The sequence below is a fragment of the Pinus tabuliformis genome, chromosome 8 (genome assembly GCF_031772625.1).
Source record: "Pinus tabuliformis cultivar Carrire ecotype Pingquan chromosome 8, CPIR1, whole genome shotgun sequence".
NCBI lineage: Eukaryota > Viridiplantae > Streptophyta > Pinopsida > Pinales > Pinaceae > Pinus > Pinus tabuliformis.
Window position 1 is genome coordinate 1621295310 of NC_142294.1, and position 24357 is coordinate 1621319666.

Genomic DNA, 24357 nt, shown 5'->3' on the forward strand with positions numbered 1-24357 from the left:
CAAATGCTGCGGTGATATCATCCTTGCTAGAACCAATTAAGTGACAGGGAAAGTGTTGTGAAGCGGCCTGATGAAATTTATTATAAAGACCCTTTATTAAAGCCTTATATATTTTATGATATAACTCATGAAAGAGAATCTCATAGAGGTGGCTCTGTTTCATATCAGAATATTCATGAAGCACAATTTGCCCTGCAGTTGTATGAACATCTTCAGAAATTTGTGAAGTCTGCGGGCATTAAGGTTTCTGTTGACATTATCATACCATACAAACTACATCTGAAATGTTTGCGGTGGAAGTTCGAAAGTGTTCTTAACACTGAAGAGGGAAAAGGATTATATATTAACACTGTAGTTGCTTTCAGGGTCAAGAACGAGATGTAATCACCATGTCTTGTGTCCGAGCTTCTAGCCATGGTGTAGGTTTTGTTGCTGATATTCGTCCGATGAACGTGGTTTTGAAAAGAGCTCGCAGAGGACTTTTGGGTTATAAGTAATGCCACAGCACTGAAACAGTCAAATAACTGGTCAGCGTTAACCGATGATGCAAAAGTAATTTTATAGGGCATTGCTTCAAAAAGACTTGGAGGTTGTGAATGCTGGAGGAGAGCGTAAGCGCCTTTTGAATATAGCCATGCAATTGATCACCAATGCGGACAAAATGGTTCCAAAACTGATAGACCGTGCTTCCAGAGTTCTTATTTTTTTTTCCACAGATGAAAAAACTGTTGAACATTTAGGGGGATTATTGTATGTTCTGTGGATATCAGTATTGTTGAATGGTTTGGAATACTTCAGGAGAAGATCATGATGCTTTCATAGATTCTTTCAATCAAGAAAGGAGTGAAAAGTTTGTTTTCTTGCTTTCAACTAGAGTTGGAGGCCTTGGTATTAACCTTGCCACAACAGATGTGGTCATTTTGTATGACAGTGACTGGAATCCACAAGTTGATCTACAAGCCCAGGATCGTGCACATGGAGTTGGACAGAAGAAAGAAGTTCAATTTTTTCCGCTTTTGTACAGAGCACACTAAAAAGGAAAGGATGAGAAAGGCTTTTATCTATGGGAAATTACCTGGCTGGGATCTCCACTCTATTATTGTGAAAAGTGGTGATGATTGCAGGCAGGAGCATCTTGCTGTGTAGCTTATTTCTCATTTCTAAGATATTTTCCAGGAGGCAGGGCTACGGCTTTGGTTGCATCCTTATGAAGTTCTTGTTACTTCTTCGTATACTGCTTTGATCGAAAAGATTCCAGACACGGCATCATTACATGCTATTAAAAGCAGGCATCCAAACATCACAAGCTTGCGGGAGCTCTTTATAGACAAATACAAGGAAAACTCACCTTCTTTCAAGCTTGCTCAGAGAAACTTTGTTGAGAGCATGGCTGGATATTCCATATTGTGCTACCTACTTCAGGTGAAAGATCGACATAATGGAAACTTGTTGATGGATGAGGAAGGACATATCATACATATTGATTTTGGTTTTATGCTATCCAATTCTCCTGGTGGTGTGAATTTTGAAAGTGCTCCCTTCAAAGTTGACTCGAGAACTTCTAGAGGTAATGGATTCTGATGCAGAGGGTAGTCCGAGCGAGTTCTTCGACTATTTCAAAGTCCTATGCATTCAGGGATTTTTGACATGTAGAAAACATGCAGAACGGATCATATTACTGGTTGAAATGTTGCAGGACTCTGGTTTCCCATGTTTTAAAGGTGGACCAAAAACAATACAAAATTTGTGAAAGCGCTTTCATTTAAGTTTGATAGAAGAGCAATGTGTTTCTTTGGTTCTATCTCTCATCAGCAGCAGTTTAGATACCTGGCGGACAAAGCAGTATGATTATTACCAACGTATGTTGAATGGTATCTTGTGAGAATTTATATTGCTCGGGCGCATTTCATTCTCAGGTTTCTGTTTTCCGTTAGCCATCTTTGTTGAGGAGCTTTTGCTTCACCTTCAGGAGGATACAGTTATCTTGACACGAAACAGCCTTCACATAAAGAACGGTTATTTCCTAGCATTGCTCGAAATCAAGACGCAGAACTGAAACATCAACTATGAAGGTTGACCTTGGGGTAAAAACAAAGACACAGCTTATGGCAGAGAGATTTGTATTTAAGGTTCTGTTGATGACTGTAATTGCTGCCAGTGCAGAACCAGAACTTCAAGATCCGAAAGATGATTTTGTCCCCAATGTATGCCGTCATTTTGCTATGATTTTTCATGTTGATTCAACTACCTCTCCACCAGTAACAACTAGTCAAGTTAGGGACATTGATGGGCGTAGTGTCCGAAGGCCAAGCAGTTTACGCATGCTGCTGGAAGCTCCATCATTTACAGTGCACTATTACTGGCGAAAGTTTGATGATTCATTCATGCGTCCTGTGTTTGGGGGCCGAGGTTTTGTTCCCTCTGTTCCCAGTTCACCAGCTGAAGCTAGAAATGGCGATGCATGGGCACGGTAATTCTAACCGAGTGTTGATGATCTGCCGGTTTCTGGTTGAAACTGTATATCTGAATGAGTTGAGACACACAAGTTACAACAGGCATGAGTTTGCTAACTGTGTGTCGTAAGGGCGCTTGAATGAGAATCATCTCTCATGGAAATAAATCTTCTTCTATCCTTATCATCGTCAGAATCCAGATAATGTGGTCACTTGTAGGGTCTTACTCTATTTGTATATGACCTAGGTTTGAAACTTTGATCGTTTGGCTGATTGGTGTCTACACAAGCAGTGAATAATGAAATTTCGAGTAGGTCCTTGACATTTGTGGTGCAATGCCATGATGCTTGGTTATAAAATGCAATATTTCCCTGCAACTTTGGTAGTGTTGGATGCCTGCAGAAACATGAGAATTGGCTCCGCTTCTCATCCTTGTCATTTACCATTTTTGCATGTACTAGGAATGGAGTCAAAGCTTTGATGATGTGAATTCTGCAACAGATGCAACACGTTTCAAGTTTCATAAAGGATTTTGGGATGAAGTGGCCAATAAATTCAACAAGGAGACAGGGCAATGTGCATCAGCAGTAAAATTGTTTACCAAGTTCAAGTGCATAAAGAATAAATACGTTGTAGGTAAGCAGAGTTATGTTCAACAGCTAAACCAGCATGATAAGGAGCTTCTTGGCATACTTGAGCAAATGTTTGGAAATGGTAGCTGTGTCACTTCTGATTCAGATATTAAAGGACAAGACAAATCTGGTGCTCCTTTTTCAGGCAATGAAATTGAAGATAAGGTATACAAACAGAGTAGAGTCTAAGACTGTGTTTTTGAAATTACACAGCAGTTTCGTAGCGCGCTACGAAACTGCTGTAGCTGCATGTTACAATTGAATTGATCCATTATGATTGACAAAGCGGCAAATCTTTTTGAAAGATTTTGTCATCACACAGGTACATGAGAAAGGCTTACAGCACATCAAGGACGTGGCACTCCATTTTGGGTAATTAAAAGATAAAGAACATGGCTAATTACTTCCGAATATCTTTGAGGAAAACAAAGGCATAAAAACAGGGACAGTTTCCTGTTTCTCAGCAGAGGTAAAAGGATACCACATTAAAGGCAAACAAGCAGCTACAAACATCCATCACAGCCACCGCCAGAAGGGAACCAGATGTCAAAGAACAAGAACCATTGTAATCAAGGCTATTATTAGCATAACACGGTGTTAGAATCCTACTTGATTTAGATCTCTAAGAAACTCCAGTCAACAGTCAGTTGTATTTATTAGTTAGTTAAAGGTTAATAGGTGTCAATAGAAGTAGTTTTCGAATTCCCCTCATGCTTGAGGAGGAATCTCGATCAGTTATGTAAAGAGCTCTATATATAGAAGAAGATCTATTGTACAAAGGGTTGGAAATTTTATGAAAAACTTGTATTTGGCCTATGTAAAGACTCATTTTCAGTAATACATGCTTGACTTTACTTCTCAGGATTCATGAAGGATTTGTTCTGTTTAGAATATCTGATGTTGTCCTTTTCATAATTCTTACAGTGGTATGGATGTATAATCACTCAGAATTCACTGAATGTGCTCTGACTTCCTGTATACATTTATAAACTGTGTGGTCCCATATGAGTTTATGTTCTGAATGTTTAAATGCTGAATGCCCTGACTTCCATGTAAGGTTGAGTTCATTGTTATTTTGAGGTGTTGTTGACTCCATAAGCCCAATGGATGTTTACTGATCATGTTCAACCATTTATATTTTTCACTTGTTTCATAGAGTTAGCCATCTAATCTTTATCAAAATCATTAACCTTTGAGAGAGCCCTCTCAGGTTGAGGAGGCTAAGCCTCAGCCAAAAGTTGGTTTGAAATAGTTACTTAGAGTCAACCTGACCAACATCCTATCAGGATCTGATTTTGAGATAACATTTTGGTGCATCTGCCGGGAGTCCGAAGATTATTCATTCCCGAAATCATGAGACTGAACTTCTGAAGGTAGCAGGAGCTCAGAAGAATTTTCGAGGCTGCAAATCTACCTTGGCGACTTCATTGTTGAAGAATTCAAATTTCATAGATTCATGGTGATTCCACTGGAGTTATGAAGGACCCAGATGCTACCATTCTTATTTCAAGGTATGCATGCATAAATTTTTCAGGAGTTCATGGTTTCCCAAATCATTTTCCCAAGTATGCATATTTTCTAAGGAATGGTCCAAAATTCAACGGAGAATATTTGAGTTTAACTTTGAAGCACATATCAGATTTTTGTGATTTTACAAAGCTTCTTAGAGTTAAGCATGAGGATGTTTGCATTATGTTGTTCTATGATTCATTTCAAGGGAAATGTAAACAATGGATTGAAAGCTTTCCTACCAAATCCATTAAGTCATTTGAAGACTTTTGGCTTATTTTTTTGGAGGAATGGATAGATAGATCAGATGTGGTGGCAAACTCTCCTTCAATTCAAGGTTTCAAACAATGGAATAATGATCATAGTAATGGAGAAACCAATGAAAATTTTTCTTTGTCCTTGTCCTCGTATCTAAAATCATTTGACTGCAAGACAGAGGATAAGATGAAATTTTTGGATGAAGTTGCTAATGACATTGAAGATTTACGAGGTCAAATTCAGGCATATAGTCTTCATAATCATGATCATTATTTTCAGAAGCTTTCTATGGCAGAACACAAGGAGAGAGTGTTGCTTCCTTTATCTTTCACGACTGAGGAACTGTACACTGTTGTTGAAGATCAGTTTGCACAACCAGAAAGTTAGAAGAATCATCAAGCTGATCATGCATTCTGGGATCCTATAGCTAAATACATGGAAGAGTTTTACTCTCCGGTGTTTCAGTTTTTCTATGAAGATCAGCGGCAATTTCAGTGGGAGTGGTCACCACAATATCATTGTGGCTCTGAACTCCGATGCAGTAAAAAAACTCAAATATCAGATAAGACAAATGATTGGCTACATTGGAAATTTCACATTGATTGAGCTGAAAGAAGTTTGAATTGATAGGGTAGGTAGGTAGGAAAATGCAAATAAGCTCAAGGTCAACTGAGCATTTTTCAGTAGATGTAGATTTCTTTCTCCTACAGTCATCATCAAACTTAAGCCCGAGGTGAATGCCCCAGAAGCTTGAAAGGGATGCTTGTCAAGCAAATTTCTGTTTGTCATAAATGGATAAGGCACTGGACATACGAGTTCTTAGTGTACTACAGGAGCACACTATCCCAAGTGGAGCCACTGTTATCACTCAAGAATTCTAATTTCAAAACCGCTCACATTAGTTTGATGGTAAAAAAGTCAGTGGTAGTCTAGCTTTGAGTTTTTGTTTGCCTTAGATTCTGAGTCTAAGGAGTCCACTATGCATCCTCATTCTTCACTGGTCTCATAATTTACACAATTTCCATGTGTCAACTTTGTTCAAAGGTTATTATGTGCTACAAATCTCTTTAGGTGATTTCGTAGTGCATAAGTCAGTTTTAAGTGTTTTCGCAGCGCAACATGTTTCTGGTGATTTCATAGCGAAACACGGTCCAAGTGATTTTGTGCTGATCCATAACAAATCTCACCCCAGCTGTCATATTTTCTGCAAGAAGTTTACGAGGATAGCATGTGCAAGGTCTTACAAGTTGGTCTTGACGTGTGTTCTGTAGCCTTCAAATGAGGGCTGGTGGCCTGACAAATGCTGCGGTGATATCATCCTTGCTAGAACCGATTAAGTGACAGGGAAAGTGTTGTGAAGCGGCCTGATGAAATTTATTATAAAGACCCTTTATTAAAGCCTTATATATTTTATGATATAACTCATGAAAGAGAATCTCATAGAGGTGGCTCTGTTTCATATCAGAATATTCATGAAGCACAATTTGCCCTGCAGTTGTATGAACATCTTCAGAAATTTGTGAAGTCTGCGGGCATTAAGGTTTCTGTTGACATTATCACACCATACAAACTACATCTGAAATGTTTGCGGTGGAAGTTCGAAAGTGTTCTTAACACTGAAGAGGGAAAAGGATTATATATTAACACTGTAGTTGCTTTCAGGGTCAAGAACAAGATGTAATCACCATGTCTTGTGTCCGAGCTTCTAGCCATGGTGTAGGTTTTGTTGCTGATATTCGTCCGATGAACGTGGTTTTGAAAAGAGCTCGCAGAGGACTTTTGGGTTATAAGTAATGCCACAGCACTGAAACAGTCAAATAACTAGTCAGCGTTAACCAATGATGCAAAAGTAATTTTATAGGGCATTGCTTCAAAAAGACTTGGAGGTTGTGAATGCTGGAGGAGAGCGTAAGCGCCTTTTGAATATAGCCATGCAATTGATCACCAATGCGGACAAAATGGTTCCAAAACTGATAGACCGTGCTTCCAGAGTTCTTATTTTTTTTTTCACAGATGACAAAACTGTTGGACATTTAGGAGGATTATTGTATGTTCCGTGGATATCAGTATTGTTGAATTGTTGGGAATACTTCAGGAGAAGATCGTGATGCTTCCATAGATTCTTTCAATCAAGAAAGGAGTGAAAAGTTTGTTTTCTTGCTTTCAACTAGAGCTGGAGGCCTTGGTATTAACCTTGCCACAACAGATGTGGTCATTTTGTATGACAGTGACTGGAATCCACAAGTTGATCTACAAGCCCAGGATCGTGCACATGGAATTGGACAGAAGAAAGAAGTTCAATTTTTTCCGCTTTTGTACAGAGTACACTAAAAAGGAAAGGATCAGAAAGGCTTCTATCTATGGGAAATTACCTGGCTGGGATCTCCACTCTATTATTGTGAAAAGTGGTGATGATTGCAGGCAGGAGCATCTTGCTGTGTAGCTTATTTCTCATTTCTAAGATATTTTCCAGGAGGCAGGGCTACGGCTTTGGTTGCATCCTTATGAAGTTCTTGTTACTTCTTCGTATACTGCTTTGATCGAAACGATTCCAGACACGGCATCATTACATGCTATTAAAAGCAGGCATCCAAACATCACAAGCTTGCGGGAGCTCTTTATAGACAAATACAAGGAAAAATCACCTTCTTTCAAGCTTGCTCAGAGAAACTTTGTTGAGAGCATGGCTGGATATTCCATATTGTGCTACCTACTTCAGGTGAAAGATCGACATAATGGAAACTTGTTGATGGATGAGGAAGGACATATCATACATATTGATTTTGGTTTTATGCTATCCAATTCTCCTGGTGGTGTGAATTTTGAAAGTGCTCCCTTCAAAGTTGACTCGAGAACTTCTAGAGGTAATGGATTCTGATGCAGAGGGTAGTCCGAGCGAGTTCTTCGACTATTTCAAAGTCCTATGCATTCAGGGATTTTTGACATGTAGAAAACATGCAGAACGGATCATATTACTGGTTGAAATGTTGCAGGACTTTGGTTTCCCATGTTTTAAAGGTGGACCAAAAACAATACAAAATTTGCGAAAGCGCTTTCATTTAAGTTTGACAGAAGAGCAATGTGTTTCTTTGGTTCTATCTCTCATCAGCAGCAGTTTAGATGCCTGGCGGACAAGGCAGTATGATTATTACCAACGTGTGTTGAATGGTATCTTGTGAGAATTTATATTGCTCGGGCGCATTTCATTCTCAGGTTTCTGTTTTCCGTTAGCCATCTTTGTTGAGGAGCTTTTGCTTCACCTTCAGGAGGATACAGTTATCTTGACACGAAACAGCCTTCACATAAAGAACGGTTATTTCCTAGCATTGCTCGAAATCAAGACGCAGAACTGAAACATCAACTATGAAGGTTGACCTTGGGGTAAAAACAAAGACACAGCTTATGGCAGAGAGATATGTATTTAAGGTTCTGTTGATGACTGTAATTGCTGCCAGTGCAGAACCAGAACTTCAAGATCCGAAAGATGATTTTGTCCCCAATGTATGCCGTCATTTTGCTATGATTTTTCATGTTGATTCAACTACCTCTCCACCAGTAACAACTAGTCAAGTTAGGGACATTGATGGGCGTAGTGTCTGAAGGCCAAGCAGTTTACGCATGCTGCTGGAAGCTCCATCATTTACAGTGCACTATTACTGGCGAAAGTTTGATGATTCATTCATGCGTCCTGTGTTTTGGGGCCGAGGTTTTGTTCCCTTTGTTCCCAGTTCACCAGCTGAAGCTAGAAATGGCGATGCATGGGAACGGTAATTCTAACCGAGTGTTGATGATCTGCCGGTTTCTGGTTGAAACTGTATATCTGAATGAGTTGAGACACACAAGTTACAACAGGCATGAGTTTGCTAACTGTGTGTCGTAAGGGCGCTTGAATGAGAATCATCTCTCATGGAAATAAAGCTTCTTCTATCCTTATCATCGTCAGAATCCAGATAATGTGGTCACTTGCAGGGTCTTACTCTATTTGTATATGACCTAGGTTTGAAACTTTGATCGTTTGGCTGATTGGTGTCTACACAAGCAATGAATAATGAAATTTGGAGTAGGTCCTTGACATTTGTGGTGCAATGCCATGATGCTTGGTTATAAAATGCAATATTTCCCTGCAACTTTGGTAGTGTTGGATGCCTGCAGAAACATGAGAATTGGCTCCGCTTCTCATCCTTGTCATTTACCATTTCTGCATGTACTGGGAATGGAGTCAAAGCTTTGATGATGTGAATTCTGCAACAAATGCAACACGTTTCAAGTTTCATAAAGGATTTTGGGATGAAGTGGCCAATAAATTCAACAAGGAGACAGGGCAATGTGCATCAGCAGTAAAATTGTTTACCAAGTTCAAGTGCATAAAGAATAAATACGTTGTAGGTAAGCAGAGTTATGTTCAACAGCTAAACCAGCATGATAAGGAGCTTCTTGGCATACTTGAGCAAATGTTTGGAAATGGTAGCTGTGTCACTTCTGATTCAGATATTAAAGGACAAGACAAATCTGGTGCTCCTTTTTCAGGGAATGAAATTGAAGATAAGGTATACAAACAGAGTAGAGTCTAAGACTGTGTTTTTGAAATTACACAGCAGTTTCGTAGCGCGCTACGAAACTGCTGTAGCTGCATGTTACAATTGAATTGATCCATTATGATTGACAAAGCGACAAATCTTTTTGAAAGATTTTGTCATCACACAGGTACATGAGAAAGGCTTATAGCACATCAAGGACGTGGCACTCCATTTTGGGTAATTAAAAGATAAAGAACATGGCTAATTACTTCCGAATATCTTTGAGGAAAACAAAGGCATAAAAACAGGGACAGTTTCTTGTTTCTCAGTAGAGGTAAAAGGATACCACATTAAAGGCCAACAAGCAGCTACAAACATCCATCACAGCCACCGCCAGAAGGGAACCAGATGTCAAAGAACAAGAACCATTGTAATCAAGGCTATTATTAGCATAACACGGTGTTAGAATCCTACTTGATTTAGATCTCTAAGAAACTCCAGTCAACAATCAGTTGTATTGATTAGTTAGTTAAAGGTTAATAGGTGTCAATAGAAGTAGTTTTCGAATTCCCCTCATGCTTGAGGAGGAATCTCGATCAGTTATATAAAGAGCTCTATATATAGAAGAAGATCTATTGTACAAAGGGTTGGAAATTTTATGAAAAACTTGTATTTGGCCTATGTAAAGACTCATTTTTAGTAATACATGCTTGACTTTACTTCTCAGGATTCATGAAGGATTTGTTCTGTTCAGAATATGTGATGTTGTCCTTTTCATAATTCTTACAGTGGTATGGATGTATAATCACTCAGAATTCACTGAATGTGCTCTGACTTCCTGTATACATTTATAAACTGTGTGGTCCCATATGAGTTTATGTTCTGAATGTTTAAATGTTGAATTCCCTGACTTCCATGTAAGGTCGAGTTCATTGTTATTTTGAGGTGTTGTTGACTCCATAAGCCCAATGGATGTTTACTGATCATGTTCAACCATTTATATTTTTCACTTGTTTCATAGAGTTAGCCATCTAATCTTTATCAAAATCATTAACCTTTGAGAGAGCCCTCTCAGGTTGAGGAGGCTAAGCCTCAGCCAAAAGTTGGTTTGAAATAGTTACTTAGAGTCAACCTGACCAGCAGCCTATCAGGATCTGATTTTGAGATAACAGCAACAACACAAAATCACTCTCCCCCTTTGACATCAAGGGTAAAGGGCAGACCAAGATATTCTCTTTCCTTGATAAACATTCCGCTATCCATACTCCCCCTGAGTACCTGCTGAAATCTCTAAATGAGCTCCCCCTTTTTATATGCCAAGGTGTACCAATCTGTCCATGCTCCCTTTGAGTACATGCTGAAATCTCTGCTCTGCTAAAGTGTGTTGTTCATGCTCCCCCTGACTGTAAGCAAGGTCTGCAAAAAGATGTTCTACAAGAAGAACATGACTCTATACATCATAAATGACCTTCCTATCACCAAAGACTCATACATACATCCATCTCCCAACCAAGTGGGGATATACCAATATTGACTCATCCACCCAACCAAGTGGGGATATACCAGATACCAATTGTTTATACATGACTGAAATATTACATCATCCTTCCCATGCATAGTGGGGGTACAAATTACATCATGTGACCAAAAGGGATTCATCAAATGACTACAATAGATAGAGACAAAATATTACATCCTGAGTCTTGATATGACATTTACATTGATATATATGACATTTATAACAAAGACCAAATATCTAAATAAGACCATGATAGTCATCAACAACTATCATACACAGTGTATGATCTGCTCCATAAGCATTTGTCAACAACATCTAGACCAGCAACCTGTATATGTCCATTAGTGTAGATAGCATCAACCTGTGACAAGATATGTCTACATATAGATATCAATTCATCCTCTTGAATATTATCATAGCCTTCCATGAATGAATTCTGCATATGACATACAAAATCATTCACATTATATCATATGTGAAGAACACCATAGCCATCTCTTCAACATCAAGATCTACATGATCTTATATATCATCCATGTATCATTACTTGGGAACATCTACATCAATCAACATATGTAAGTATCAACCTATCATCATATAGGTAAGAACTCATCATCATCATGTCTTCAACAATGCAACTTTGAGTAATCATCCATGTAGCCAGCATACTGTATATAGCACTATGTATCTTGAGCTCAAGATCTTTTGTCAAGACTTCATCAACAGCAACAATCCTCATCCATGTGAGTACAAAGAACTATAGGAATCCTGCATCATAACTGTATTATATGATCTTTATGCATATGATGACAGTAGCATATGAGTGACTCATCATCAAGTAATGAAGATGTGTATTCAAGCTTTGTACTTCTCCTTATCCTTATGAAGATCACCATGTAAAAACCATATATGCATCATCAGAGAATCAACCACAAATATGATCTGAACATCAACTATGTAACCCCAAGAATCATATGAGATTTTGTCGTGGACACTCATATCATAGCAAGATATATCATTTAGCCATATAAGCATCATCACCAAGGACTACTAAACTTAATGCCAACAATGCATTATTAAAAACATATGCTCCCCCTGCACCTATGCCATCTTGCTTATTGTCAGATCCGATCATGCATATATCAGCAAGAAGTATCAAGGCATCATCATCATTAATTTAGGATCAAAACACTTTTAAAACATCTTACAAGTATCAAGACATTTTCACACATCATCAGCAGATTGTAACCATTATCAAACAGAGAAAATAATGGATTGAATCATATTAGACCCTTTTTCCTGAGTCTGTCCCACTGCTTTTCCTCAAACTAACATATACGTGACTGTGTAGTGTCTAACTCGCATATATATGCAACTTCCCTTTATGAAACTTGCGTATGAGATTTAGAATACTGAAGTTTTACACTTTCATCTCCCTCTGAGTTTGTTATGTATGTACATTGCGTTGTGCCACATTTTCCTGACTGTACTTCCTTCTTCTTCCATATCTTCAAGTGTGATGATGTTTTCTCCTTTTGGTATGGTGCCCGTACTTTTTTCCTGCATTCCTTAGCTATATGTCCAAGCTTGTTACATGCATAACATCTCATATATTTCATATTCCTTCTGTAGCAATCAACAACTTTGTGACCAAACATATTGCAAGAAAAACAATATCCCTTAAAGTACCTGGAACGTGATGATCTTTCTGTGTGATGGTCTTGAACCATTCTACTTCTGCATCTGGCTACAACATGTCCAATATTATGACATACATAACATTCAACATTATTCATCGGAGGAGGAAAATATTTTCTTTGAAGAATTTATTTCCTTGGTTGTTGATGAGATTGACCTCTCATCTCCATGTTGAGTATTTAACATTGTGCATTAGAGTTCCTTGTCTTATTTTGTGAACTAGATTCACCTTCAACATATTCATGAAAACCAAGACCAGTTTTGATAGCAGGGGACCTTTGACTACTAAGAATATCATCCAAGATCTTAGTACTATCTTGAAGTCGTAAGAGCTTATCCCTTTCTTCTAAGTTATCTTTTAGAATATTTACCTCAACCTGAAGTTTCTCTTCCTTTTCACGATACTACTTCTTAATGTTTTCTTCAGCTTTTCTTCCTTCTTCCAACTGATGTCTTATTTTAAGAACTTCATTTTCTTGTTTTTCAAGAGCTTGGAGTAGTTCTTTATTCTGCTTATTTGATTCTTCAATATCTTCTTTTAGCGAGAGGATCGTAGCTTCAAGACTTTCATAGTAACTGGATCTATCTCTGAGTTTCTTGATTGTTGTGCTCCTTTCATTTACTTCATTTCTTAATGATGTTACTTCATCTTGCAACTTTTGACATTGATCTTCCTTGTCCTTGAATAACTTCCTTACCTTGTTTCCTTCCTCTAGTTGATCTTTTAGTTTGGTAGCTTCCTCTTTGAAGGCACATTCCCTTTTGTTCAATAGATCTTGTTGATCTCTAATTTTTTCTGTAATCCTTTTAAATTCTGCCTCTATTTGATATCTTTCTTGCTCACCCATAAGAGCAAGTTCAGTTGTTTCGCTATCACTTTCATCATCTTCAAATGGATGGATAAATGTATCACCAGAGTATAACAACTTCATACCTTCTAGTTCTTCTGCTTGTTCATCTTCATTCTGAAGTGATTCTAAATCTGAGGTGTTGCTTCCACATATTCCCCAATAGCTCTTCTGAGATGTCTTCTTATTCTTAGGCACTTTCTTCTTAAGCTTTTTTCCCATTGATCTACGAATCTCCTTCAAGCGATCAAGCTTCTACCAAAGGACTTGCTCTGATACCAATTGCTGGAAATAATACTGAGGGGGGGGGTGAATAAGTATTATTAAATCAATAAAAAAATTTCATTTCCATATCAAGATTCATATATGATACTTCAGTTAAGGAAAACCACGTGTATACGCAACTGTGTGTAATGCAACAAGCGTATATCCAGTAAACTTATGATTCAGTTAGTTAATCCTTAATTAGTGCATCAGAACATTATTAACCATATGAACAGTAAACAGGAGCAGTAAAATAGAATAGATCAACACACACAAGAAGCACACAAGAACACCATGATGTAAGGTGGAAACCCAATGTGGGTGAAAACCACCTGTTACAAGTCGTCTCTATCTTCTTTTAATAAGAAACTTCTTTTTACAATATTTCTGTACTGGTGCAGTCTTATACCAGTACACAGGCTTCTACCTGCAGAAGGCTACAACCTTCTCTCATTCTCCAGCTTCTCCTGGAAGGGAGCTGCAACCCGCTTAGCTCTTGTATTAGCCGATCCTTTTACTAGTACGTAGGTGCTGGCCTACTGAAATGCTCCAACCTTTACTCGTTTTCCAGCTACTATTGGAAGGGAGCTATCACCACCTTATCTCTTGTACTATCTGATGTACTAGTACGTAGGTGCCGACCTACAGAAGGCTACAACCTTCTCTTTCTTCCTCCAGGTACCATGTTTCATAAATTTTCAGACTGGATACTCCTGAAGCACAACACCATAATTTGAAAGGCCACGTTTCATCCAATTTTCTTACTGGACCCATCAACAACATTGAAGCACAAAATTGATCATCATTGCAATACACCCATCAACTACACTTGCATCATCAATATCTGAATCACCCAATACTGAAACACTGAAACCCTGTCAACAACATAGTCACCAGAACACAGAACAGACAACAGAACTCTGCAACAATAACCAGATCCAACTGCAACTTCAAATATCATATCTCATAATGTATACGCTACTATGAAGAACCAAATCAGCGTACATACACGCTTTCACCAAAGCCAACCCACGCACATATCTGTAAATATTCATTCATGATTTGCAGCTATTCCAAACTTGAGTTATACCTAGATCATAACATTTACAGAACATTACATGCGTCAGTATACAGATCTAGACTAAAAAGATCAAGCCGTATAGAGATGATTCATTCCAAGCCATTAGATCCCGATCTATCCTTAGATCTTGTTATCCATCAACCATTGAGATTCATCCTTAGCTTAGATCAAGCAATGCATCATGAACCCATAACCAACATACTGGATCTCATACTTCATCATATATTCAAGACTTTCTCGATGCCTTTGCCTAATGATCTTCTTCTCCTTTTATAGTCTTAGGCCTTACTTAATACCATGGTCCAAAACCATTGAGAACCAATACTAGGGACCCAATACCTGGGTTCAACACCTCGAACGCAATACCAAGGACCAAAACCATAGGTCTAAGTACCACAGACCCAAAAATAAGCTTCCCACATGTACATGCTTTTCCGTGCATGAAAGTGCGTGTATATGCATACGTGACTTTTGACCAGCAATCCCGCGTGTATACGCACCTTTGTATATAGTGAACCTGCGTGTATACCCTACTTGGTATATAGTGAACCTGTGTATATACGCGACTTGGTACATAGTGAACCTGCGTATAACCTGCATATGTATGCGACTTGGTATATAGTGAACTTGCATATATGCTCTTCTTTCTTCATTCTTTGTAGTCTGATCATCAACTCTTTGCTACTGACCTGCTGCACTATGATCTGTCATCTGTGTGAGTTTCCATCAAGGATAACACTTGTATCATAATGCCAACACAAAATATATCGAGTTAGGTATTCACATCAACTCACTCCTAGTATTCAAGTTCTCTAGCTACTCATGTTGAGTTATTGCTATGATCAAACATCCCAATCTCTTGTTAAACATTTTTTTTAAATGTCAATGATAGAATGTGTCTCACAAACCTACCACTAGCAACAACAAAGTACTAAAATTGTACTGTTGTCATGAGGGGGGATGTAGCTACCAATGCTACAATAATGAGTGACCATAAAATAACATATTTACAAATATTGTATGCAGGATTGTATAAGATACCCATGATACTTGAAAAAAGAGATAAAAAGAAATCAGTGAACACCCATTCACAATTATTGCAATGGATCAAAATATGAGCACTAGAGCCTTTGGCTTGTTTAGAGATGGTAAGCGTAAAAGAGAAATATCTTTTCCATGATTTTTCTAACCATATTCCACATTTTGGAGACTCTCTTCACCAAGGAAGGAAGATGGGAACAAAATGGAGTAGTGACTTCCACCAACTCCAGGTGACTCACTGATTATAGAACTAAGAGTTGACCTTTGAATCTCAACCTTGCTAATAGATTTTGAATTATCCAAATGTATTTCAAATTGAAAAAGATCATTTGAATGTTGGTATTTTGATTGATGTACCTTGTTCAAATTTATAAGTTGTGAATTTTCTCCAAAAGGGTTCATGATGACACACGAGTGTGGACCTAAATATCACATTTCTCATATTCATTAATAGATTGGCATGGAGAACCAAGAGGAATCTTGTCAGTAAAATTGTTTCCAAACCTGAGTTAAAACTTAAAACTAGTGACATGAGAAGTGTAGAAGAGCCATTTTACAAAGTTCATAGCCACACATGTTAAAATCACTGGCACAAGGTGAGAAGAACTCATTTAGTTACTATATTTCTTATTTATTCTCTATTGAGAAAGGTAAAGAAATTAATGCAATGAAAATTTTTACCCTTTTCAACAATTTTACTATGCTTAACCATAACAATCATATCAAAATTTATTACAGTGGTAAGATAATGTGAAATAATAACTATTCTATTATGATAGTTCTATTAGGAGCTTCTTGAACATTTTTTTTAGAATTTATATCCAAGGCACTAGTAACTTCATCAAGGATAAGAATTTGAAGATCTTTAAAAATATCCCTTGCAATTGCAATCCTTTGTTTTTTGCCTCTAGATAATTGGGTTCCATGATCCCCTACCATTGTATCAAAACCATGGAAATGAAAACTAGAATCATCAACATATGAAATATCCATCTACAATGAAATGCATATTACAAAATGAGGAAAGTTAGAAATAATCAAGATCTATATAAAAAAAAATTGTGGCATATTGCTTATAAATTTTGTTGTATTAGCAAGCCTGGAAACAATAGGTATTTCCTCTAGTGTATCTCCATATTTACCATACACAATATTATCTTTAATAGTGCATGAAAATAGGACAATTTCCTAGCTTACAAGTCCAATTTTTTGTCTTATCCATTGAAGTTGAATCTTCTTAATAGTGAAAGTGTCTATAAGCACTTGAATAGCGTGTGATCATAAAATCTCTCAATGGGACTTATCACTGTGGAATTTCCACTTCCACTTTCTCCAACTAAAGCTACAATGGTGCCTCTGGGTATTCTTAGTGATATACCAAAAAACATTTCAATAGCAGGCCTTGCTGGATACATGAATTATATGTCTTTAAGTTCAATATCACCATGAATGTCCTTGAATATCAGGCCATTCACGTCATTGATATCAATCTCCAACTTCCTATTAATTTTCTCAAACATTTTGTGAGTTGCAACTTGTCTAACTTCAAATGCATTTAAACATGGCGATGTCTAGGTTATTGACCTAAGATCTAGTAGCAAGTTTATTTTATCTACATGAATAAATGAAAGGAAAATTAGTTGAATTTATTTGATATACATGAATAAGTGAAAGGAAAATTAGTTGAATTTATTTAATCTACATGAATAAGTGAAAGGACATTTAGTTGGCCTTGTTGGATACATGAAGTATATGTCTTTAAGTTCAATATCGCCATGAATTTCCTTGAATACCAAGCCATCCATATCATTGATATCAATCTCCAACTTCCTATTAATTTTCTCAAACATTTTGTGAGTTGCAACTTGTATAAATTCAAATGCATTTAAACATGGCAATGTCTAGGTTATTGACCTAAGATCTAGCAACAAGTTGATTTTATCTACATGAATAAGTGAAAGGAAAATTAGTTTAATTTATTTAATATACATGAATAAGTGAAAGGAAAATTAGTTGAATTTATTTAATCTACATGAATAAGTGAAAGGAAATTTAGGTGAATTTCTTCTATTTGTTGTTTCCTAGGGTCCATGATATTATTGTAGGACTTGGACACTTTTTAACATTCTGACCACATCAGTTCTAGAAAAAATCCTTCTGGAACAAGGAAACACCCTTGTTTCCTGTGTTAATAATCTAAGTGGTTGCAGCTTGAGGAGAGGGTATTTCCTATAGCTCTCGGTTCTCCTATTAGTCCTCCATAATCATCTGTGACTACAACTTTCCAAACTTAGTCGTACAAAGAACAATCGGAGACAAATAATTTCCAAAGTATATAGTTGTAAATTTGTGTTATTTACAAACTAAAGATGTCTACCAAGTATATAAATAATAATGCCCATAAGTTTGTTGATCCACACTTCACTTTCAACTTGGTCACAACTATACTAGATGTTATAGGGCTTAAAGATAATATCCAATATAACATATTTACTGAAGCTTTCTTTGTAACCAAATATTCACTGATGTAAATACGCTTTGTTTTTTATACATTTTTATTCAAAATCAATATTGTCACTGTAATCTGCATAGGTTGGCTTAACATTCTAACAATTTATGATGACAAACTCAGAACTTGTTCATGGTGGCTAGTTCAACCAACTAGGCCTAGGAACTAAAATGGTCTATTTAGTTTAGAACAATTTTCCTTTTTCCTTCTTGTATCCTGATGTAACACTGTTAATTCAAATTTCAAATTCACTATTGAACTTAGAAGTTTTGGTACCGAGTTTTCTAGTTTTATTCCATCCATTAGTTCTGTGTTACTATTATTTACCAGTATTCAAAGGTAAATTGGACCTAATTTATCTTGGGTACTGCTACTGACCTTATAAAAATACTTAGATATATATCTATGTGCAAAACAAGGACCCTTTCAGATATGGACTGTGGCATGCCATTCTTGAAACTAACCTGTTCAAGAAAGTAATATATATTATTTAACACAACAATAATTTTACATATTACAAACCAACATTTCATATTCATTATATCACAACACAATTTCCTTCAGACATTCTAAACATATCAATGCTAGAAAAGATCCCTCTGGGAAAAGGAAACACCCTTGTTTCATGTGCTAACAATCTGAGTGGTTGCAGCTTGAGGAGAGGGTCTTTCCTATACCTCTCGGTTCTCCTATTAGTCCTCTGTAATCAACTATGACTACAACTTTCCCTATGGTGAAAAACAAAGATCCAAACCATATGCACAGAAGCACCCTTACTTACCTTGCATCAGCAGTCTAAGCTTGCAATAAACCATAACTAAATTATTTCCCATAATTTCCCTTAAACCAAAAATGTCCTTGCCTTAGATCCGTTGTCCCAAATCACAAATATCTTGAGAGAGACTACAATCATATTTCCAGAGAAGAGGGCTAATCATCGCTTGTAATTTAGTCTTCGATAAGATATTTCACTTTTTCCCATATTTAGGATAGCTTGCTAGGAACACAGTCCTAGGTGTGCCTTTGACTTTGATGAGATGAGACCTTACATAGAGACCCTTACTTGCTTAGAACCTTCAGACTTGCAGAGGGAGGAGACCATAGAGACTTCACTGGGTGATTTCCTTTTTCTTACACTCTTGCTTGGGCTTGACTTCACCTGAGCTCTGATTCCATGTTAATTTTAGGATTAACATGTTCTTTGCAAAATTCAATCACTTCATTAGCCCATTATTAATTTCATTATTCCATTACGAATCATATTATCCATTGACTGAAAGAACATCCAATGAAAATGCAGAAGACAAGCCAAGACAAGAGAACACAAGGATTGGCTCAAGCCAGGGAAAAACCCGAAGGTAGGGAAAATCCTTGAACAATTCTTCTTATTATCAAAATCAAATGATCAGTAGAGAGAGAGAGAGAGTACAATGAATGATGATTTGAACCACTGTCCAATGCCAAGCAGGCAGCCCAATCATGTATGCAATTTTGTCCACAAGTAGCAGCAGTCAAATACTAACTAGAGAGTAGCTTAAGAAATGATAGAATGATGTCCTAAGGGAACTCAATCCTTGATCATATGATGTGGCCTTCTTTGCTGAGAGGAATGAGCTCAAGATAGTCCAAGAATGGATAGTCAAAACATTGTTGTCTAATGTCTGTAATGTAGGGCTTGAGTCTTCAGTCATGTAGTAGCATTATATTGCTTCATAGATAAATGTTACTCCCTTTGAATAGATTGTGGCCTACCCTCCTTAACTCTGGTTGAGATGGAGGATACAAACTGACCCTTTCGACCCTTCCACAAGTTCCTTCAACATGCTGAAGTAGAAACCCTTCCTACAGCCCAAACTAAAATATATATGATATGAAGAAAAACACATAAATACTTCTCTTAATTGTGATCTGAAATGGAAGAGCATACGTAGCCTTAAACTTTCTCCAAATAGTTCTCTGAGCATATTGGCTGGCTAAGACTTCATTTCCATAGGAGCTACAATGATGCTGCATTAATGCTATAATAATCTTCCCCATAGGAGTTTTCCAAAGTCGAATTTGGTCCTAGTTTCCAATTTTAACAGGTATTTACATGGTTGAAACAATTTCAAGATGCATAGATGTTTGGCCTATCTAACTTAATAATGGCCATTTTCAGAAAAGCACTTGAAATTTTGGTTACAAATCATGTTAAGATTATGAATTAAAAATAGTTATACACTTTTTTGCCGAGTTCTAGTGCAACAATAAATAAAATCTGAAATCTGTTTTAGCAATATGTCTTATTTCTGGTTTAGTTCCATTTGAGGAATCCACCGATATTACATTTTGAATCAACGTGTTTCATCCAAATAGTAATATTTCTTCATGTTTTTTGGAGCTTTGAATTGAAATTTCATACCTTTCTTCCTTGATCTTTGTTTTATAATAAACCAATATGCTTGTGGAATTTTACTTATTTTTTCATTTATTTATGTGCAAAAACAGATGGAGCAATTTTATAAAATTGTTATCGGTGAAGAGAATTCTATCATTGGCGTGGTCAAATGTTGAGAAGGTTGTACATTTGCTGAAATCTATGATGAAATTGTGGATAATGAAATCGTTGGATACCCTTTTGATTTTATCGAGGATGGAATTAGTTTAAATCCAAAGCAAGAGAAAAAATGGAAAGTTTATACAACACTTTTCAGCATCAAGAGGAAATTGGGCACATTTGATGTGGAAACAAAGTGTTCAAATGTAGTGGAAACAATACCAATCTTTGAAAACATTGAAGTGAATGTGACGTGACCTATGCATAAACAACCAAGAGTTGTTTATATGTCTTTGTCAGTGGAACAAGCCATAGTTGTTGATCCTAGTGTATTGGCATCCTAGGAAAAAAAAGTTAAAAGTTTAATGGAAGAGTTTGTCAATGAGAAAATTACTCTCAAAATATATTCAGAAAAGGGAGAATATAAAATAAATATCCATTGTGAAATTTGTGGCATTTATTATGAAATAGGCGACGTATCCTTGGTAGCTCGAACAACAAGCAATTTGAAAAACCATCATATGAAAACAGGGGACCATCAACAACGCATTTCAATGGAAAGTGAAAGTGAAATTCCTTCATGTAACGAAGTATAATAGACACTGATGGTTGAAGATCAATTTCATATTTGATTGTTAGAGATTTCAGCAAAATCACATAGAGAATCATTTGTCGACGCGTTTCGAACCAACTAGTGTGGTTCATCGTCAGGACAAGTTGAGAAACAAATCTGAGCGATCCGTTAAATAGAGTATGAAGGTCCTTCAACGGCTATATAAACGACTATATGAACAGGCAACGGTTAAAAAGTCCTTTAACGGTTAAAATATATAAATATAAATATATATATTTATTATTTTTATTATTTTAGTTATTATTATTATTTATTTACAGTAATATTATTGTATTATATTAACCTCAAGTTAATATTACTATAGTAATTTAAATTAACATTTTTGAATAATACATTAGGGTAATTTATATTTTATTTTTATATAAAATTATTAAATTGTTGTCATTAATAGTGATATTATTGTAATAACCTTTAGTAATAATATAAGATTAACTCCAAGCTAATATTATAATGTTAATTTCCAATTAATATTAATAATATTAGTCTCAGGTAAAATTATTATTATTTTAATTTTAATTTTTTTTTTTTTAATTTATTATTATTATATATATATATATATATATATATATATATATATATATATATATATATATTTATTTATTTATTTATTTATTTATTTTTTATTTTTATTTTTATTTTATATTTTTTAATTTTATTATTATTATTATTATTTTTTAATATATGAGTGAAATGAATAAAATTGCAATAGTTAATTATTAATAATCTAGGTCTAGGGTGAATAATTAAAAGGGTGATATTACTATTACTAAACCAATGATATCAAGAGAAAACAATGACCAGCTAAACAAACAGAGAGGGGTCAGGCGAAGAAGAGGCTAAGGTAAAAGGGCTGGGATCCAACACCTACTAATCTTCCAGCCGTCATCCCTATTGAGATTCAAAGGTCTTTTCTCGATCTCAAGGGCTTCCCTCAATTTTCGATGGTGAAATTGTGCCACTCTTGCGATAACTTGAGCCTCTTCGATACAGACTTGATGTTTAGTTTTCTCGGCATGCTCAGCCAGGGCTGAGGACTTGGCCCTACCATGCCTCAAGTCTGTTGCATGCTCACTGATCCTTTGATTAATTGAGCGACCAGTTTCACCAATGTATGGGGCCCCGCAGGAACAGGGAATGACATAGACCCCTTTCATGTCTTTAGGGTCGACAGGATCTTTAACAGATCTCAGCGAGCTATGGATGGTGTTAAGAGGTCTAAAGGTCGAGGGGATATTATGCCTCTTAAGAATCCTGGCGATCCTATCAGTGGTTCCTTGGATGTAGGGGAGGTGTACACCAAGGATCCGGTCTTTAGGATCTTTTTGGACAGAGGGCTCCTTCCGGGCCTTGAGGAAGGCTTTTTGACCTAGGTGTCTACTGTAACCATTTTTAATGAAGACATCCAGGAGATGAGCCTTCTCCTTCGCTAAGTTTTTCTCATCAGATATTCTTAATGCACGAGTAGCCAGCGTGTTGAGAACGCCTAACTTCTGAGCAGGGAAATGATGAGAGCTGGTGTGGAGATATTGGTCGGTGTGAGTCTTTTTTCGAAAGACTTGGTGGGAGAAGGAACCATCAATATTCTTTGAGATGAGAACATCCACAAAGGGAAGGCAACCGTTGACTTCCTTTTCCATAGTGAACTTAATGGCGAAGGATTGTTCATTGAGATGACGGAAGAAGAGATCCAACTCATCATGACCATGAGACCAAACGACACCAATGTCATCTACAAACCTCTTCCAAAGCTTTGGCAAGAGACAGGCTGAGGACAAAGCTCTGGACTTGAAATCTTCCATAAAAAGATTTGCGACGACTGGGGATAGGGGGGAGCCCATGGCCACCCCACAAGTTTGCTCATAGGCCTCTCCTTCGAAGCTAAAGAAGGTGGAAGTAAGACATAACTCAACTAATTGAGCGGTATCAGGGTCAGTGAGCCTATTGATAACTTCCATGGCCTCATTGATGGGAATACAAGTATAAAGGGAGACTACGTCGAAACTAACTAGAATATCATCAGGGTCAAGCTTCACCTTCTTAAGATCATCAACAAACGACGCAGAGTCTTTTACAAAGGACTCTGTGCAACCAACCAATGGTCTAAGCTTTAAGGCAAGGAATTTTGCAAGAAGGTAAGTAGGACCACCGATGGTATTGACAATAGGTCTTAAGGGAACCCCTTCTTTGTGGATCTTTGGAAGGCCATAGATCCTAGGGGTGAGCCCTCTGTCCAAAAAGATCCTAAAGACCGGATCCTTGGTGTACACCTCCCCTACATCCAAGGAACCACTGATAGGATCGCCAGGATTCTTAAGAGGCATAATATCCCCTCGACCTTTAGACCTCTTAACACCATCCGTAGCTCGCTGAGATCTGTTAAAGATCCTGTCGACCCTAAAGACATGAAAGGGGTCTATGTCATTCCCTGTTCCTGCGGGGCCCCATACATTGGTGAAATTGGTCGCTCAATTAATCAAAGGATCAGTGAGCATGCAACAGATTTGAGGCATGGTATGGCCAAGTCCTCAGCCCTGGTTGAGCATGCCAAGAAAACTAAACATCAATTTTGTATCGAAGAGGCTCAAGTTATCGCAAGAGTGGCACAATTTCACCATCGAAAATTGAGGGAAACCCTTGCAATCGAGAAAAGACCTTTGAATCTCAATAGGGATGATGGCTGGAAGATTAGTAGGTGTTGGATCCCAGCCCTTTTACCTTAGCCTCTTCTTCGCCTGACCCCTCTCTATTTGTTTAGCTGGTCATTGTTTTCTCTTGATATCATTGGTTTAGTAATAGTAATATCACCCTTTTAATTATTCACCCTAGACCTAGATTATTAATAATTAACTATTGCAATT

The 24357-nt window shown here is 37.0% G+C and overlaps 2 pseudogenes; both read left to right on the plus strand.

Moving 5' to 3' along the window:
* The first annotated feature begins 975 nt into the window (after positions 1–975).
* LOC149242305 (phosphatidylinositol 4-kinase beta 1 pseudogene) lies at positions 976–1964 on the plus strand (annotated as a pseudogene).
* Positions 1965–7124: 5160 nt separating this feature from the next.
* Positions 7125–8040, plus strand: LOC149242306 (phosphatidylinositol 4-kinase beta 1 pseudogene; annotated as a pseudogene).
* Positions 8041–24357: the final 16317 nt, after the last annotated feature.